This window comes from Pongo pygmaeus, chromosome 11 (genome assembly GCF_028885625.2).
Source record: "Pongo pygmaeus isolate AG05252 chromosome 11, NHGRI_mPonPyg2-v2.0_pri, whole genome shotgun sequence".
NCBI classification, from domain to species: Eukaryota; Metazoa; Chordata; class Mammalia; order Primates; family Hominidae; genus Pongo; species Pongo pygmaeus.
Genome location: NC_072384.2, coordinates 55890876 through 55910413, shown reverse-complemented (window position 1 = coordinate 55910413; position 19538 = coordinate 55890876). Strand labels below are relative to the sequence as shown.

The 19538-nt window shown below is 41.0% G+C and overlaps 2 non-coding genes across 2 annotated transcripts; one reads left to right on the top strand and one right to left on the bottom strand.

Moving 5' to 3' along the window:
- Nucleotides 1–1731: 1731 nt before the first annotated feature.
- On the bottom strand, nt 1732–1835 carry LOC129032282 (small nucleolar RNA U13). The gene has a single exon (XR_008501295.1). It is a non-coding gene; the product is annotated as a small nucleolar RNA U13 (small nucleolar RNA).
- Nucleotides 1836–15099: 13264 nt separating this feature from the next.
- Nucleotides 15100–15202, top strand: LOC129032294 (small nucleolar RNA U13). The gene has a single exon (XR_008501304.1). It is a non-coding gene; the product is annotated as a small nucleolar RNA U13 (small nucleolar RNA).
- Nucleotides 15203–19538: the final 4336 nt, after the last annotated feature.

Here is a 19538-nt window from a genome sequence, read left to right as displayed (position 1 = left end):
GTTCCAACTATATTAAGGGCTATTTACTGGCTAAAATCAATACCCTTTCGATTAGCCACCTGGCGTGGCTTTTGGTAACTAAGCATTATTTGGGCTTCACTGCTTTTACTCCATTGGGGAGATAGGAAAGTGCTTTGTTTTGATTTTTTACACTTACTGGCTACTGCTCTTAGTGGTAGGAGACAAAGGGCAGTGGAGATCGGCTCTGCCTTGGCGGAACCTGGGAACAAACACAAAATATTTTACTGCACAAGGAACGGGGCAAAGAAAAATGGAATGACAAACACTGATTTTACTGTTTTAAGATTCTTTTTCAATTAAATAAATCTTTTTGGATATATATCTGATGCTCCAGGCATTGTATTAGCCCTAAAAATACAAAGATAAATAAAATATATTCTCCAACTTAGCCAAGTTGGAGAGAACAGCATTGAAACAATAATTACCATAAGAGAGTAAAAAGAGCAGAAAACAGATGTGGAACAGTGTTTTGAGATAGCATGGCAAGGAAATGATTCATTCTTTCCAGAAAGAAAAATCCCATAAATGCCTTTTTGTCGGTGGTGGTGAAACTAACCAAAAATGCTCTTTTTAATGTAGCTATTTTTTACAGAAAGAACTCATGCTCATTTTGGAAACATGAAAATATATATACAAAAGAGGAAAAAAGACACCCAGCCCCTAAAATCTGACCACTTGTGTCACAATTAACCAGTGTTATTACTTTTAATGGGAAAAACTGCAATTACTTTTGCACCAACCTAATAACTTGGTATAGACATTTTATGCACAACTTATAAAAATAATAGAAAACAAAAACATGTGAAAACATGGGCTTTGAATCAGATCATTCAAAACCAAATCTTGTCACTTACTACCTTTATGACCTTAGGCAATCTGCCTAATCTCTCTGAGCATCAGTCTCCTCATCTATAATATACGGGTAATGGGACCTACCTCCATGGAGTACTGTAAAGATAAATTAGAAGATAAAAGTACAGTTCTTAGAACAATCCCTGGGGCATATAAAGCAATCAATATTCACCTAACAAATATTTATTCATTCACCTAACAAATATTTATTGAGCTCTCTATTCTAAGCACTTAGACCACATCAGTGAACTAAATATGGTATTTATTTATTTTTAATATTAGAATTATTATCAATATAATGTCCTATAAATCCTCTTTCAACAAAATATTGAGAACACCATTCAGTGACAAAAAATGTGAATCTATATCTTTGTTTTTACTGCCTGCATAGTTTTTTTTTGTTTGGTTGTTGTTGTTTTTTTTTTTTTTTCTGAGTCTCACTCTGTCACACAGGCTGGAGTGCAGTGCCACAATCTCTGCTCACTGCAAGGTCCGCCTCCTGGGTTCAAGTGGGATTCTCCTGCCTCAGCCTCCCGAGTAGCTGGGACTACAGGTGCCTGCCACCATGCCCCAATAATTTTTTGTATTTTTAGTAGAGATGGGGTTTTACCGTGTTAGCCAGGATGGTCTCGATCTCCTGACCTCATGATCCGCCCACCTCAGCCTCCAAAAGTGCTGGGATTACAGGCGTGAGCCACCGTGCCCAGCCTGCCTGCATAGTATTTTAATGGAAAGGTATATGCTGATTTATTCTGCTTACTGCCTATTCAACAACCTACAAAGACAGTTTCCAATCTGTATTATAGATAACATTACTTTGAATATCTTTGTTTCCTTGTCCAGTTGATTCTTTTTTAACATCAGATGGGTAATGTGCCAACATCATGACAAGGTTTGAGGGAGGGGCATCACACACAAGAGCATAAAAACCCAATCATCACACTTATGAACTACAAAAAGATAACTTGTCAAATTGATTCTTAAGGATATATCCTTTAAGTGAAATTAAGTCAAAGTTGATGAACATTTTAAATATTTTTCTCACTCTGTCATCCTGGCTAGAGTGCAGTGGCCCAATCATAGCTAACTATAAACTCAAACTCCTGTACTCAAGCAATCCTCCCACCTCCGCCTCTCAAGTAGCTGGGACCACAGGCATGCACCACCATGCCTAGCTAATTTTTTATTGTAGAGATGGGTTCTCACTATGTTGCCCAGGCTGGTCTTGAACTCCTGGGCTTAAGCCTTCCTCCCTCTTCAGCCTACCAAAGTGCTGGGATTACAGGCATGAGCCCTTGCATCTGACTTAAATACTTTTTAACACTTTTTAGCATTCTTAAGGAAAATCAGGAGAAGGGGATACCAGAGCTGGGTATTGAAGGATACGCAGAAGAGAAGCAGAAAGAAAAGTGAGGGAAAAACATCAACAGGAAGAAGTTCATTGCCTTCAAGTTGATCTTACATTATACTCTAAGGCAAGACATATTTTGGGTTAGTAGATTATAAAGATGAGTAGTTTCAAAAGAGAACTTTGGGGATAATCTAAGATAAAAGATTGAAGGATAAGAGTTGGGGATTTTTTTTTTTCATTCAACTCTTTAGCAGACTGTAAAGAGTTGGAGCACCTAAAATGTTAACATGCACATTTTCGTGATCCAAATACCAGACAGAATTTTCAAGTAAGCCAAACAACTATTACCTTTTATCCTATTCTTCTAATATCTACTCAACCTCTTTCTGCCCCCAGGAAAAGTACAGAACTGCAGGCTACTTAATGCAAAGTTGTCATTGTTTTTAATTTAGTGTATGGAAAAATAACCTGCAATGATTATATAAAATACTTATTCCTAGGAGTAATGGGTACGTACACAGATTTCAACTCTGTAAAAACAGTTTGGGGACACAGGATCTGCATTCTAATGAGCACCTCAGCTAATTCAGATGTAGGTAGTCCTCAGACTACACCATATTGAACAACCTATTCTAGCTCTTTGCTACTCAAAGGGTGGTTCCTGTATGAGTGACAAAAGCTTCACCTGGGAACTTATTTGAAATGTAGAATCTCAGACCTTACCACAGACCTACTACATAGAATCTGCAGTTTAAGAAGTTTCCTGGTGATTTGCATGCACATTAATTGTGAATAAACTCTATTCTGTAGGCTGTCAATAAAGAATCTGTGAGTAGATTCAACAAGGTAAAAACATTCCATGAAAAATACAGGTCCCATCCATTTGTTTTTTGGAGCATTATTTGGGCTTCACTGCTTTTATAGTGAATATGCAGCAAGGAGCCTTGTATCTCAAATTCTTTCTAGCATCCTGTGGCATCAAAAACTCATTCACTAACATTCCAGGAGATGTAATGAGAAAAAAATGAGATCTAAATGATGTCTTAGAAGTTCTCTAGGTATCTCCTTCTTATATATCAATTTCTATTTTCAATGTGTAAATGACTTTATAGGAGGTTGCAGCAAAAAAGATTTAAACAGCTCAAAGTATGATCAATAGATGCTAAATGAAATGAAATTAGTTTTGTTTTTATATCATGTTAGTTTCTATTGACCAACCTTTTAAATTGTAAAATTATGCAGCTGAAACTAAAATAGGAGAAATTATGGCACTTTATTTAACATTATCTAGTTGATATTTTAAGAGATGCAAAATAGGTAGAAATACATCTGATGGGCCAGGAGCGGTGGCTTATGCCTGTAATCCCGGCACTTTGGGAGGTCAAGGCGAGCTGATCATGAGGTCAGGAGATTGAGACCATCCTGGCTATCACAGTGAAACCCTGTCTCTACTAAAAATACAAAAAATTAGCCAGGCCTGGTGGCACACACCTGTAGTCCCAGCTACTAGGAAGGCTGAGGCAGGAGAATTGCTTGAACTCGGGAGGCAGAGGTTGCAGTGAGTCGAGATCATGCCACTGCACTCCACAGAGTGAGACTCTGCCTCAAAAAGAAAAAAAAAGGAAAGAAATAAATCTAATAGAGATGTGTATTTCATTGTATTAGTCTCTTAAAAGAATCTGACTAGAGATAACCACCTTGCAATAAAATCTGAGCAATTGTTAGGATGCCAAATATTTCATTAAGCAGTTAAGTAATTTTTTCAGATAGGTATAGTAGGATTTGGAATAAACTCAAAGGGAAAAATACATTTTGGACCAAGTGACATTTGTGTATTCTACAATTTTCTGTATTCCAAATATACTTAGAGAGCTAAGTTTCAAAGTTTGTTAGACCTTAAAAATGCTGTGTAACTTTAGTCAGCATCACCTTTCATGTTAAATAAGACAATGGTTTTGGTTAAGAAAAACAGGATTAGCCATAGAGCACTTACAAGTTTTTGATTGGTACCTAAAATTATATGTTTTGATAACCATTTCACTATAAAAACACTTAGGTGAAAATTTAAGGAGATGGTAGAAGACCAATCTCCTCTACTTGTAAATGCAAACTCAACCACATTCTGTCTCTTCAATCTTGTTCTTGTTGATGATAAGGAGGATGATGATTATGAAAGAAAACAAAAGAGGCTAAGAAAAGAAGAAAACCAGAAGAGAAAATATGGGGAGTGGAAGAGATCCCAATGAGACCTATCAGTAAGGAGGCTTTATGCCATTCAGACAAATAAATGTAAAGCCACCAGAAACAACATCAACAACAAAAGAAGAACTGGGATGTTGAAGCTTTTCTCCTTAAAACTAAAAATAAATGCCATTTCTTTATAAAACTAAGCTTCATTATTACTGATCTTACTTCACAGTTGTTGGAGCTTAGAAAACAGTACCCTGGGCTGGGCGCGGTGGCTCACGCCTGTAATCTCAGCACTTTGGGAGGCCCAGGTGGGCAGATCACCTGAGCTTGGGAGTTCGAGACCAGCCTGACCAACATGGAGAACCCTCGTCTCTACTAAAAATACAAAATTAGCTGGGTGTGGTGGCGTGTGCTTGTAATCTCAGCTACTCGGGAGGCTGAGGCAGGAGAATCTCTTGAACCCGGGAGGCAGAGGTCACGATAAGCCAAGATTGCACCATTGCACTCCAGCCTGGGCAACAAGAGTGAAACTAAGTCTCAAAAAAAAAAAAAAAAAAAAGAAGAAGGAAAGAAAACAGTACCCCGAAATATGGCATGTTGACATGCTGAACTGAAGAAGCCACCGGGCCTCCCTGACCTCCTCCTACTTCACACTCCACAGTCTCTCCCTAAGCCTTTATCTGCCTACAATCCAGATCCATCTAAAGGAATAATTGTTTTTTCTTTCCCTCCCTGTAAGGCCAAGAATGAACCCACACCTGAACCGAACCTTTCACAAGACAATGTACAAATTAATCTGTTCTCTGATCCACTCATTCTCCCTAGTAATGCCCTCAACAGAATTCCCCTCCTTCCCCCTCCCATAACATACACCAGGATGGTATGAAAGCTTCGGAATCACAGTGCTTGGGTAATCACTGTGATTCTCCCCTTGTATACATGTTAAATAAATCTGAATGCCTTTTATCCTATTAATCTGCCTTATGTCAGTGATTTTCAGTGAACCTTCAGAGGGCCCAGGGGAAACTTTCACCTTGGCCCCTACACAGTCCATTTGGCTGGTCAGGGAGAATGGGTAGAAGTCCCTTGGTTGCTATCGCATAATTCATGGTATATTATTTCTCAAACTTGTAACATTTATACATACCACTCACTATTTTTGGTCCTTTTTTATTATTAATGTAACATTTTTCTTTCTCTCTCTCTTTTTTTTTTTTTTGAGATGTTGTCTATTTCTGTCGCCCAGGCTGGAGTGTAGTGGCGTGATCTTGGCTCACTGCAACCCTCTGCCTCCCAGGTTCAAGCAATTCTCCTGCCTCAGCCAAGTAGCTGGAATTACAGGCGCCCACCACCACGTCCGGCTAATTTTTGTGGGTTTTTTTTTCTTCCTTTTGAGACGGAGTCTTGCTCTGTCACTTAGGCTAGAGTGCAGTGGCTCGATCTCGGCGCACTGCAACCTCTTCCTCCCGAGTTCAAGCAATTCTCCTGCCTCAGCCTCCCGAGTAGCTGGGAATACAGGCACGTGCCACCATGCCCAGCTAATTTTTGTATTTTTAGTAGAGATGGGGTTTCACCATATTGACCAGGCTGGTCTCGAACTCCTGAGCTCGTGATCCGCCCACCTCGGCCTCCCAAAGTGTTAAGATTAGAGGCGTGAGCCATGGCACCCAGCCTAATGTAACATTTTTCTTCAAATCAATTTACTTGTTATTCTTTATTTTTATTTTTAGAGATGGGGGTCTCTGTTGCCCAGGCTGAAGAGTAGTAATACAATCATAGCTCACTGCAACCTGGAACTCCTGGGCTCAAGTAATCCTCCTACCTCAGCCTCCCAAGTAGCTGAGACTACGGGCATGTGCCAACATGCCTGACTAGGAAATCAACTTACTTTTGATAAAATATAACTTTTTCCTAGGAAAAAGTTTCCATGAATTACCCTTGAATATATGTAAAATAAAGAAAAATTGTAAAATGCCCATATGCCACCAAAAGCATCTCATGAACTAACAGTGTTTGGAAAATCCAAACATAATAGGTGCTCAATAAATATGTGGTAAATTAAGGAATAAATTGACTTATTTTTAGTAGCTCATTCAGGAACTGGAATACACAAGATACAAATAAGAAATCATTGCCTATTAAGACTTTGCCTCTCCTGGCATATGTTTAATTGTAATAATCAAAGTCTTAGGGTTTACCTAATGACTGGTATTAATCAAATAAAATTTGGTAACTTTTCAGTGATCCTTTTTTATTGATCACTCACCTTGAAAAGAATGAGATCAAAGAAAAAGCAGAAAGTGATCCCAAACAGATTCTTCTGAATAAAATTGATCAAATCACTCTTCAACAAACACCTACAATATGAGAGACACTGTGCTAGCTTCTGAAAATGCAAAGATAAATAATCCTTAATCCTGAACTAAACTGCTATAGTTCAGTTTAGTTTAATTTAATGAGGAAACCAGACAGTTAAACAAATAAATGCAATGCAGAGTGGTAAGTATGACAGGTATGTTTCAGTGCTACAGGATTACAAAGGAGTAAGTGACCAAAAGTGCCTGAGTAAAGCCAAGGTGAGGTTTTTAAATTTAAATTTAAATTTAAATGATTCTTGAGTGCTATTAAGGTTACAGGACCTGGATGTTAGCTGCTACTTGACTCTGCTGAAACCTCACTATTCTTCCTCACCAACATTTTCTAACCTTTTATTTGTTTTGTTTTTTATCCACAGCACTTATCATGATTTAGCATACTATATATTTTGTCTTATTTATTGTGTCTATTGCCAATCACCCCATATTAGAATGCGAGTGTCATAAGGGCAGGGATATTTGTCTGTTTTGTTCACTGATGTATCATCAGTGTCTGAAAGAGTGACACATAAAAGTTCTAAATGAAATATTTAAAAGGTGGACAAAGCTCACACCTATAATCCTAGCAATTTGGGAGGCCAAGGTGGGAGCATTGCTGGAGCCCAGGAGTTTGAGGCCAGCCTGGGCAACATAGTGAAACCCTGTCTCCATAAAAAAAAAAAGAAAAAAAAAAAAAAACTAGCTGGGCATGATGACTCATGCCTGTAGTCCTAGCTTCTCAGGAGGCTGAGGCAAGGGGATACCTGGAGCCTGAGAAGTCAAGGTTACAATGATCTGTGATCCCACCACTGCACTCTGGCCTGAGTGACAAGGTGAGATGTGGTCTCAAAAAAAGAAAAGAAATATTTAAAAATGACCTAAATAGTTAACAAAAAGTAAAGAGTTTGGATTAGACTTCCCCTCTTCTACTCTTCCACAGTTTAATAACAACACATGCTGTCTGCAACTGCAAAATCGTGGAACCAACCCAAATGCCTGTCAACCAACGAGACTGTGGTATATACATATATATGTATATACAACCAAAGAACTGTGGTATATACATATATGATAGAATATTACTCAAGATAAAAATGAATGAATTAACTGTATTTGCAGAGACCTGGATGAGACTGGAGGCTATTTTTTATTTTATTTTATTTTATTTATTTTTTTGGAGACAGAGTTTCGCTATTGTTGCCCAGGCTGGAATGCAATGGCACAATCTTGGCTCACCACAACTTCCATCTCCTGAGTTCAAGTGATTCTCCTGCCTCAGCCTCCTGAGTAGCTGGGATTACAGGCATGTGCCACCACACTCGGCTAATTTTGTATTTTTAGTAGAGACGGGGTTTTTCCACGTTGGTCAGGCTGGTCTCAAACTCCCGACCTCAGGTAATCCACCTGTTGCGGCCTCCCAAAGTGCTGGGATTATAGGCATGAGCCACAGTGCCTGGCCCTGGAGGCTATTATTCAAAGTGAAGTAACTGAGGAATGGAAAACCAAACATTGTATGTTCTCACTGATATGTGGGAGCTAAGCTATGAGGACACAAAGGCATAAGAATGATACAACGGCTGGGTGCGGTGGCTCATGCCTGTAATCCCAGCACTTTGGAAGGCTGAGGCGGGTGGATCATGAGGTCAAGAGATCGAGACCATCCTGGCCAACATGGTGAAACCCCGTCTCTACTAAAAATACGAAAAAATAGCCGGGCGTGGTGGCGGGCGCATGTAATCCCAGCTACTCGGGTGGCTGAGGCAGGAGAATGGCGTGAACTCGGGAGTCGGAGCTTGCAGTGAGCAGAGATCGTGCCACTGCACTCCAGCCTGGGCCACTGAGCAAGACTCTGTCTCAAAAAAAAAAAAAAAAAAAAGAATGATACAATGGACTTTGGGGATTTGGATTTGGGGGAAAAGGGTGGGAGGGAGTGAGGGATAAAAGCCTACAAATATGGTGCAATGTATACTGCTCGGGTGATGGGTGCACCAGAATCTCAGAAATCACCACTAAAGAACTTACGTAACCCCAATAACCTATGGAAAAAAAAAATGTTGTCATTATATTGTCTGAAAGAGGAAATAGGAGCCCATTAACTCATCATATAATTTCTGAATCTAGTTAGATATTATATGACATTTTATATCCTTATTTAACAATATATATTAAAGGTCTATTTATCCCTTTTAGAGCTGTTATTGTTATTTAGAATATTTATGCAATAATTGATGACATCTCCATTTGAAAATGTAAATGGGAATGATATAATAATCATTGAAAAAGCAAGTTTTTGTTAAAGTAATGCTAGTCCCAATAACATTTGAAAATATATTTAGAACTCATCCACTTTGAATGTAAAAAGTTTCTTTTTTAATAACATTCACTAATATTAATAATATGCTGCAAAAGCCATTGAAGTGTCACAGAGTTACAGAGCTAGAAAGTAACTTAGATCATTTGGTTCACATCTTTTCCATAAAGCATGTAAATATCTAAGCTACTCAGGATTCAAATATTTCTTAGTACAAAAACACATTCAGATATATCTACAAGAAGCATTACGAATCCTTTCAGATAACAGACCTATTCTTTAAATTTTAATGTGAACGTTTGACCTCACATTGATTCTCTCCCCTTGTGCTTCACATCAATTATCACAGAACTGTTGGGTTTAACCTACAGTTTATATACAATTTAAAGAATGGAGAAACATAAGTTGATAGTCACTTATACGTTATTTATGTTCAACAACAATACTCTGCTTTAAAACATCAATTCTGAAAGCAATATTCTAATTTCACTTAGAATATTGAAATACGAATACATTGATGACATTTGTTCTTTATTTATATTCCAATTTTTAAATGGAAGAGTGAGAATAACATCAAGACCCTATTCTTTAATAATAAGGAAAATCAAACTTTGTCCCCAAGTGATATGTGCATTTGCATCAACTCTTCTTAATTTAACCTTAAAGTTATTTAAGCAGAAGTGACTGAACTTTTGAAGCAAACTAAATTCAATTGAATATTTCTGCTTATTCATTAATTATATTGAGCATATAAATCACTTTATCCGTATTTTCCACACTCCCATGGAAAAAGATTCAGGAATTATTTATTTATTTATTTGAGACGGAGTTTCACTCTTGTTGCCCAGGCTGGAGGTCAATGGCACGATCTTGGCTCACCACAACCTCCACCTCCTGGGTTCAAGCGATTCTCCTGCCTCAGCCTCCCAACTAGCTGGGATTACAGGCATGTGCCACCATGCCCAGCTAATTTTGTATTTGTAGAAGGGACAGGGTCTCACTGAGAGGTGACAGCGTGCTGGCAGTCCTCACAGCCCTCGCTCGCTCTCGGCGCCTCCTCTGCCTGGGCTACCATTTTGGCGGCACTTGAGGAGCCCTTCAGCCCACTGCTGCACTGTGGGAGCCCCTTGCTGGGCTGGCCAAGGCCAGAGCCCACTCCCTCAGCTTGCAGGGAGGTGTGGAGGGAGAGGCGCGAGTAGGAACTGGGGTTGCCTGTGGCGCTTGCGGGCCAGCTGGAGTTCCAGGTGGGCATGAGCTTGGTGGGTCCCGCACTCGGAGCAGCCCGCTGGCCCTGCCGCCTCGGTCAATGAGGGACTTAGCACCCGGGCCAGCGGCTGCGGAGGGTGTACTAGGTCCCCCAGCAGTGCCAGCCCACCGGCGCTGCGCTCGATTTCTCGCCGGGCCTTAGCTGCCTTCCCGCCGGGCAGGCCCCGGGACTGCAGCCCACCATGCCTGAGCCTTCCCCCACCTCCGTGGGTTCCTGTGCAGCCGGAGCCTCCCCGACGAGCGCCGCCCCCTGCTGCAGGGGGCCCAATCCCATCCACCACCCAAGGGCTGAGGAGTGCGAGCGCACGGCGCGGGACTAGCGGCCAGCTTCACCTGCAGCCCTGGTGCGGGATCCACTAGTGGAAGCCAGCTGGGCTCCTGAGTCTGGTGAGGACGTGGAGAGTCTTTATATCTAGCCCAGGGATTGTAAACGCACCAATCGGCACTCTGTATTTAGCTCAAGGTTTGTGAGTGCACCAATCGACACTCTGTATCTAGTTGCTCTGGGTGGGGCCTTGGAGAACCTTTATGTCTAGCTCAGGGATTGTAAACACACCAATCGGCATTCTGTATCTAGCTCAAGGTTTGTAAACACACCAATCAGCACCCTGTGTTTAGCTCAGGGTTTGTGAATGCACCAATCGACACTCTGTATCTAGCTGCTCTGGTGGGGCCTTGGAGAACCTGTGTGTCCAAACTCAGTATCTAACTAATCTGATGGGGATGTAGAGAACCTTTGTATCTAGCTCAGGGATTGTAAACACACCAATCAGCACCCTGTCAAAACAGGCCACTGGGCTCTACCAATCAGCAGGATGTGGGTGGGGCCAGATAAGAGAATAAAAGCAGGCTGCCTTAGCCAGAAGTGGCAACCCACTCGGGTCCCCTTCCACACTGTGGAAGGTTTGTTCTTTCACTCTTTGCAATAAATCTTGCTACTCCTCACTCTTTGGGTCCACGCTGCTTTTATGAGCTGTAACACTCACGGTGAAGATCTGCAGCTTCACTCCTGAGCCCAGCGAGACCACGAGTCCACCAGGAGGAACGAACAACTCCAGACGAGCTGCCTTCAGAGCTGTAACACTCACCGCAAAGGTCTGCAGCTTCACTCCTGAGCCAGCGAGACTACGAACTCACCAGAAGGAAGAAACGCCGAACACATCCGAACATCAGAAGGAACAAACTGCAGACGCGCCACCTTAAGAGCTGTAACACTCACCGAGAGGGTCCGCGGCTTCATTCTTGAAGTCAGTGAGACCAAGAACCCACCAATTCCGGACACATCACCTTGTTGGCCAGGCTAGTCTTGGACTCCTGACCTCAGGTGATCTGCCCACCTCTGCCTCCCAAAGTGCTGGGATTACAGGTGTGGGCCACTGGGCCAGGCCTTATTATTATTTTTTTTTTAATTTATTTTTTGTGATGGAGTCTCACTCTGTCACACCCAGGCTGGAGTCCAGTGGCACGATCTCGGATCACTGCAACCTCTGCCTCCTGGGTTCAAGTGATTTTCTTGCCTCAGCCTCCCAAGTAGCTGGGACTACAGGCACGAACCACCACGCCTGGCTAATTTTTTTGTATTTTTAGTAGAGACGGGATTTCGCCATGTTTGCCAGGCTGGTCTCAAACTCCTGACCTCAGGTGATCCACCTGCCTCGGCCTCCCAAAGTGCTGGAATTGCAGGCATGAGCCACCTTGCCTGGCTGATTATTACTTTCAATATCACCCCCACCAAGATAGCTCTAAAAAGAATAAGCAAAGGTTATGGAATATTGATGAAATAAAGAGTTGCCATTTTTATAAGCTCAGAGAAAAGGTATTTTGGCTCTATGCAGTTCTTCTCTCAGTTTTATAATTACTTGTCCTCTTAACACGTTGCTCATCTTTTCCCCCAATCCCACCCACCCTCAGAGAGTGTCTTGCTCTGTCACCCATGCTGGAGTGTAGTGGCATGATTACAGCTTACTGCAGCCTCAACCTCCAGGGCTCATGTGATCCTTCTGCCTCAGCCTCCCAAGTAGCTGGGACTGCAGGCACACAGCATCATGCCAGACTAATTTTTGTATTTTTTGTAGAGACGGAGTTTTGCTATGTTGCCCAGGCTGGTCTCAAACTCCCGAGTTTAATTGATCCACCTGTCTAAGCCTCTCAGAGTGCTGAGATTACAAGTATGAGCCACTCACTGCTCCTGGCGTCATAGTTTTAAAAGGTATAATTTTCTGCTTACTGTTTTTTCTTTAGGATAATCCAAAGCCAAATGTTGCTCATCTTTATACTAGTTAGAAGCAGGTTTTACAATATTGGTTCTCATTTGTTACGTATAGCTAATATTTACTGAGCTAATTTTGTTATGTGCCAGACACTGTGGAAAAGCTTTATGTGCATTAGCCCATTTAATTATCACAGCAACCCTATGAGATACATACAATTGTATGCCCTTTTTACCAAGAAGAAAACTGAGACAGAGGGGCTAAATGCCCCCATCAAAATTACAGAACTAGTAAAAGATGGAGATGGAATTGAAACCTTGGCAGTCTGACCAAATCCTGTACTTTTTTTTTTTTCAGATGAAGTCTCACTCTGTGCCAGGCTGTAGGGCAGTGGCACCATCTCGGCTCACTGCAACCTCCACCTTCCGGGTTCAAGCAATTCTCCTGCCTCAACCTTCCAAGTAGCTGGGACTACAGGCATGCACCACCATGCCAGGCTAATTTTTTTGTGTTTTTAGTAGTGACAGGGTTTCACCATGTTGGCCAGGCTAGTCTCGAACTCCTGACCTTAAATGATCCACCCACCTTAGCCTCCCAAAGTGCTGTAATTACAGGCATAAGACACCACTCCTGGCCAAATCCTATACTCCTAAGGATTGTACAATGCGGCAAGTTTTTCATACAGTTGTCTGCAGGTATTTTTAAAGGCTGACTAATAAATCCTACATCTTTGTGACTCAATACTACTAAGAGAAGCTTTGCACGGTTCCATTGTTTTCAAGTGACGTGGCCAAGCACTTTTGCTCCGGATGGTAAACTGAAACAAAGAAGCGACTTTGTATCTGAGTGAGGTTGGTTTTCCTGGCTAGGCATATATTCCTAAAGCCCATGAAAGATTATGTAGGAAGAATTCTTATCAATGATTCCAACATTTTAAATGCTATTTTTATAATTTGTATTGATTCTGTAATACAGGATCTTAAATTCAGATAATGACCATTATTTTTTGGAATTCCTTACCCTTCTGAAGAACAACTTTAGGTTTAATGACCCTTAAGGTCATAGCAGAAAACATTTTATTAGTTCAATGTCTTTCAGCTACTTGGTGCTAACGTAAAAACTGCTAGAAATTCTCATTGCTCCTTTGTTTAATATACAGAATTTATATTCTGTATATTAGATTCTGTATATACAGATTACAATCCCAGCACTTTGGGAGGCTGAGGCGGGTGGATCACATGAGGTCAGGAGTTTAAGACAAGCCTGGCCAATATTGTAAAACCCTGTCTCTACTAAAAATACAAAAATTAGCTGGGCAGGGTGGCGGGTGCCTGTAATCCCAGCTACTTGGGAGGCTGAGGGAGGAGAATTGCTTGAATTCAGGAGGTGGAGGTTGCAGTGAGCCAAGATCACACCATTGCACTCCAGCCTGGGTGAGAAGAGTGAAACTCCATCTCAAAAAAATTTAAAAATAAAAAAAGAGAGAGAGAGAACTTATGTGACTGGAAAGTTATACAAATGAAGTACGCAGACAATTTGTTATGGAGCCTAGACAAGTTCTTAAGAGCATAAGCTCTAGAGTCAGAATTCCAGCCCTCTACTTACTTTTTGAAGGATTTTTAAATAAGCTACTTACTCCCTTGTTTTTTCATCTGTTAACTAGAAGTGTTCTAGTTTATGGTAATTATTTTGCTGTTCAAGTTAGACAACATCTAGTTTCTTATAAACACTATATGTAGTATTATTTATTTTCACCAACCCTATTATTTTTCTCCCACAACATAGAATTTGTCTTAGAAGTGGGGAAAATAATCACGTTAAAGTGGAAGTAATTTGTCTATGTTAGACATTCTGTTAATTGACCAAATGGAGTGTTCCTTTTACCAGTGCAATATCCTTTTGTGGCAAATGCTGTATATATATATAATTGAGGAAAGGGGAAAAGTGAAGAGGTCTCCAAGTAACTAATAGCAGTATTTACCTTTTAAGCATAAAATCTAGATAAGGTGGTCATTAATCCTAAGGAGCAAAACAGAGTCAAATGGTATATGACTTTGTAATGCAGCACTTTGCCATACATAAGTAAAACTAAAAAATAAAGACAAATGTGTTAATGGTTCAACCAAAGTTAAACCTGGAAGCTCCTATCAGGGTATCTTATTTAGGTGAGACGGGAGGGTTGCTTGAGTCTAGGAGTTCAAGATCAAACCTAGGCAACACAGCAAGACCCCATCTCTAGAAAAAATATGGTAATCTTTTTTAAATAGAGCAAATCAGAAATTTCACAAAGCTAAGATGACTAGTAAATATATTATGTGCCAAAACACATATATAGATTTTGCAATGATATTTATAGGATTGAATGTGAAAATAAAAGTATGTTATTGCCTCTCTGAGGTTTTGTGTCCTCCTTGCTTTGTGTTATGCCTGTGTCTGCAACTCTTCACAACCATTAATTACATTTAATGCTTCTAGCTCCTGAAATAGTCATGAAAATAGAACTACAAACCTTTAGACTAGGAATTATTCTAGAAACTCATTCAGATCCTTCTGTAGTTTATAAGCATGATGACTGAGTATTCACCCGCATGTGGGAGATGTGCTGCCCTTAAACTTTGTTATGGTGTCACACACTGCCCGTCTGAAATGGAAGAAGAATAAATAAATAAAAGCAAAAAGCTAATTTTTAAAAAGTGGCTGTCAGTTACTTTTATCATCTATAAGCCTTCCTTTTTTCTTCTTTTTGAGGTGGGATATTGCTCTGTTGCCTAGGCTGGGGTGCAGTGGCACAATCATAGCTCACTGTAGCCTCAAATTCCTGGGTTCAAGGGATCCTCTGCCTCAACACCCCTGGCTAATTTTTTTATTAGCTGATGTCTCACTGTGTTGACCCAGGCTGGTGTCAAACTCCTGGCCTCAAGGGATCCTCCTGCCTCAGCCTCCCAAAATGTTGGGATTACAGGCATGAACCACCATACCTGGTCCAGGATGTTAACTTTGGAGAATAGTTTATTTATGGAATATAAGTCCTCTCTCCTAACTATGCTGAATTGTTCCTTGACTTTCTAGTTTTTTTTGTTTTTGTTTTTTAAAGATGGAATCTCCCTCTGTCATTCAGTTTGGAGTACAGTGGTGAAATCATAGCTCGCAGCAACCTCAAACTCCCAGGCTCAAGTGATCCTCCCACCTCAGCCTCCTGAGTAGCGAGGACTATAGGCATGCACCACCATGCCTAGCTAATTTTTTTTATTTTTTGTGGAGTTGGGGGTCTGCCTGTGTTGGCCAGGCTGGTCTTGAACACCTGGCCCTGAAAGATCCTCCCACCTCAGCTTCCCAAAGAACTGGGATTATGATGTCAGCCACCACACTCAGCAGACTTTCTACTATTATTGTTGTATTTAGCTTTGTGTTGCTTAAATTGTCAAGAACTAATATTAAGAACGAGGTTAACAGTATTAATGCACAAATATACTGGTCTCTGCCAAGTCAAAAATGTAAGACTATAGTATCCTAACTGCTGAGTTACTTCTTGATAACCTAATGCATTAGTTTGCTAGAGCTGCCAATAACAAGTATCACCAATTGTGTGGCTTAGAAATTTATTGTCTCAGTTTTGGACACCACAGATCCAAGATCAAGGTGTTGGCAGAAATGATTTTTCTGTGGGCAGAGAGGGAAAATCTGTTGCATATCTCTTTCCGGCTTATGGTGGTTTTTTTCTTAGTTTATAGAAGCATCACCTGAACCATGGCCTTCATCTTCAGATGGTGTGCGTGTTTCTCTGTCCAAACTTTCCCTTTCATAAGGACACCAGTCCTATTGGATTAGGGTCCACCATAATGATCTCATCTTTACTAGATCACCTGCAAAGGCCTTGTTTCCAAATAAGGTCACATTTCGAGGGGTTAGGACTTCAACATGCAAATTTTTGGGCAACAAAATTTAACTCATAACACAATAGCCTACCTGGCCTCACCCAAACTTCACCCAGCAGCCAAGATCCTTCAGGAACTGGCTGCATTTGCCTTTCTTGTCTTTTTTTCTTTTTTTTTTACCAGGTGCAGTGGGACAATCACAGCTCACTGCAGCCTCAACCTTCCAGGCTCAAGAGATTCTCCCACCTCAGCCTCCCTTGTAGCTGGGACTACAGAGGTGCATGCCACCATACCTGGCTAGTTTTTTTATTTTTTGTAGAGATGATGGGTAGGGGGTGGTCTCCCTATGTTGCCCAGACTGGTCTCAAACTCCTGGGCTCAAGCCATGCACCCAGCTCAGCCTCCCAAAGTGCTGGGATCACAGGCCAGAGCCACTGCACCCAGCCTGTAGTCAGCATTTCTAACCAGTTCCCAGGCAATGCTTTCAAGACCTCTTTTAGCACTACATGTTTTCAGCTTAATCAAACTTGTTTATCTTCTCCTAAACTGCAAACTTTTCATATTTCAAAACAACATAAAAAGTTCTCAGACTATTAATGCTGAGAAGAATCTTGGTAATTTAGAACACTACCTTTGGCCAGGCTCAGTGTCTAACGCCTGTAATCTTAGCAGTTTGGGAGGCCAAGGTGGGCAGATTACTGGAGCCCAGGAGTTCAAGACCCGCCTGGGCAACATAGCAAAACCCCACGTCTACAAAAAATACAAAAATTAGCCGGTGTGGTGGCGCATGTCTGTAGTCTCAGCTCCTCGGGAGGCTGAGGTGGGAGGATCATCTGAGCCTGGGGACCTCAAGGCAACAGTGAGCCGTGATTGCGCCATTACACTCTAGCCTGGGTGACAGAGCAAGACCCTGTCTCAAAAAAAAAAAAAAAAAATTACAGCATGGAGACAGCAGAGGATTAAATAAGTGCAAGGATCCACTAACGTTTGGGAGCAAAAGAGTAATATAATAAATGCAATGATTAAGAAAAATAGACATTTTTGGAGAGTAATTTTGCAATATTTAAAATGTACTCACCCTTTGATTTAGCAATTTTTCTCCCAGGAATTTATCCTGCAGGTGTTCTCATACATGAACAAAATGGCATTCATTCAAGGCATTCACTGTAGCATTGTTCCTACTAGCAAAAGATTAGAAACAGTCTAAATGTCCTCTGCTAAAGAACTGGCTCTGGTAATTATGGTACCTCCATGCCATGGACTTACTCACTGTCTTCATGCATCTTACAATTACAGCTAGGTTCTTTATTTCCATGCTTTGATTCTAATCCTTAGGAAACTTGGCCTTGGGGTACTGCTTGTTATTGTGAGATAGAAAAAATAATGTTTTAATTCCTAGTCCATAAAAGACAGTTTAAAAAATGAACATAGAGCCACTAAAAAGATAAAGTTAGCTCTATGCGTTTTAAGAGGGATAATTTTCCAAGATATATATTCCTGTGGGGAGAAAAGGATATGAGCATAACAGTATGTATAGTATGTACCATTTGTGCTTAAAAATAAATTGCATGTCTCTCAGAAAAAAAGATTAAAACAATAACTTTTTAAAATAAAAGTTGCAATGTTTATATACACATAGAAATATTTGTGAAGGGAAACACAGGACACTGATAACAATGGTTTCCTCTAGGAAAGGAAACCTGGGATCTGTTGCCAAGGCTGGAGTTCAGTGGTGCGATCTCAGCTCACTGCAACCTCCGCCTCCCGGGTTCAAGAGATTCTCCTGCCTCAGCCTTCCGAGTAGCTGGGATTACAGGCACGAGACACCATGCCCGGCTATAGTAGAGATGGGGTTTCACCATGTTAGCAAGGCTGGTCTCAAACTCGTGACCTCAGGTGATCCGCCTGTCTTGGCCTCCCAAAGTGCTGGGATTACAGGCTGAGCCACTGTGCCAGGCCAGGCATACTTTTCAATGAATACTCTCTCATACCTTTTGAATTTTGCACCATACATATGGGTTTCTTATGAAAAAACATATATTTTAAAAGACCTAAATAACTTGGGAAGAAGAAGAAGAGAGAGCTTTAGGAAGGGAAGTGAAAGCTATTTCTGCCAAGCGGCACAGCTCTGAAGTAGTTGAATAAATGCTTCACCCAGAGATGAGAGTCAAGAGAAAGGTAAAGAATTCCCACTCACATTTCCTCCACCATGAGGACTCTGTATGGATTTAAAATTAATTCAATTTTGGAATAAAGAAACGACTGAATTTTCCAAAATTAAGGAAGAAAGAAAGAAAAGGAGGGAGAGAAAGAAGAAGTAGGGGAGGGAAAGGAAAAAATGCAATTGGTAGCAGCATGCAGGATGGCAGAGGAAATCTGAGGTTTCCTGGGTAGCCCAGGGAGTGAGCTGATAATTGTCTGCACTGTGTAGGAGAGATTGGCATGAGGAGGGAGAACAAGAGTCAATGCCATTTTAAAAGGAGAAATCAGACTTGTTGACTAATTGGACATGCTTGAGGACTAGGAATGAGCATATCGTGAGCAGGATGATTTTGCAGTGACAGCTTTCCAGGAAAAACTGCTGCATTCTCAACATCTGCATGCATCTGAGAATTACACCTGGATTCTTCATTTCCATGCCTTAATTTTAATCCTTAGGAAAGTAGGCCTTAGGGTACTACTTGTGATTCTAAAATGGAATAAGTAATGATTTAATTCCCAGCCAGTAAAGGGCAATCCAAATGACTGGCTCCACCATTTCCCTAGGGCTAGTTTGTAACCTGGGACAGAAATAAGCTGTGTGTATTAAATCAATACAATCACTCACAGGTGAAAAAAAAAGAAAGGCATTGCTTTGGTGACTTTGTATTATATGAACTATTTCTGTTTCTGAACTGTTTACTTTCTTCAGATGATATAAGCCTGGCCACTTTTCTATGATGAGCTAACACCACCTAGGAACTTGGTACCTTGAGCAATTGCTCCAAGGTGCTATGATGCAACTTACAAGCCCCTGCCTGTCGCACTGGGTGTCACAATGGCCAGGGTTGCCTAAAAGAGAAGATTGTATAACACTTCACAGTGCTCAAGTGCTTTCCTTCTCTCTAC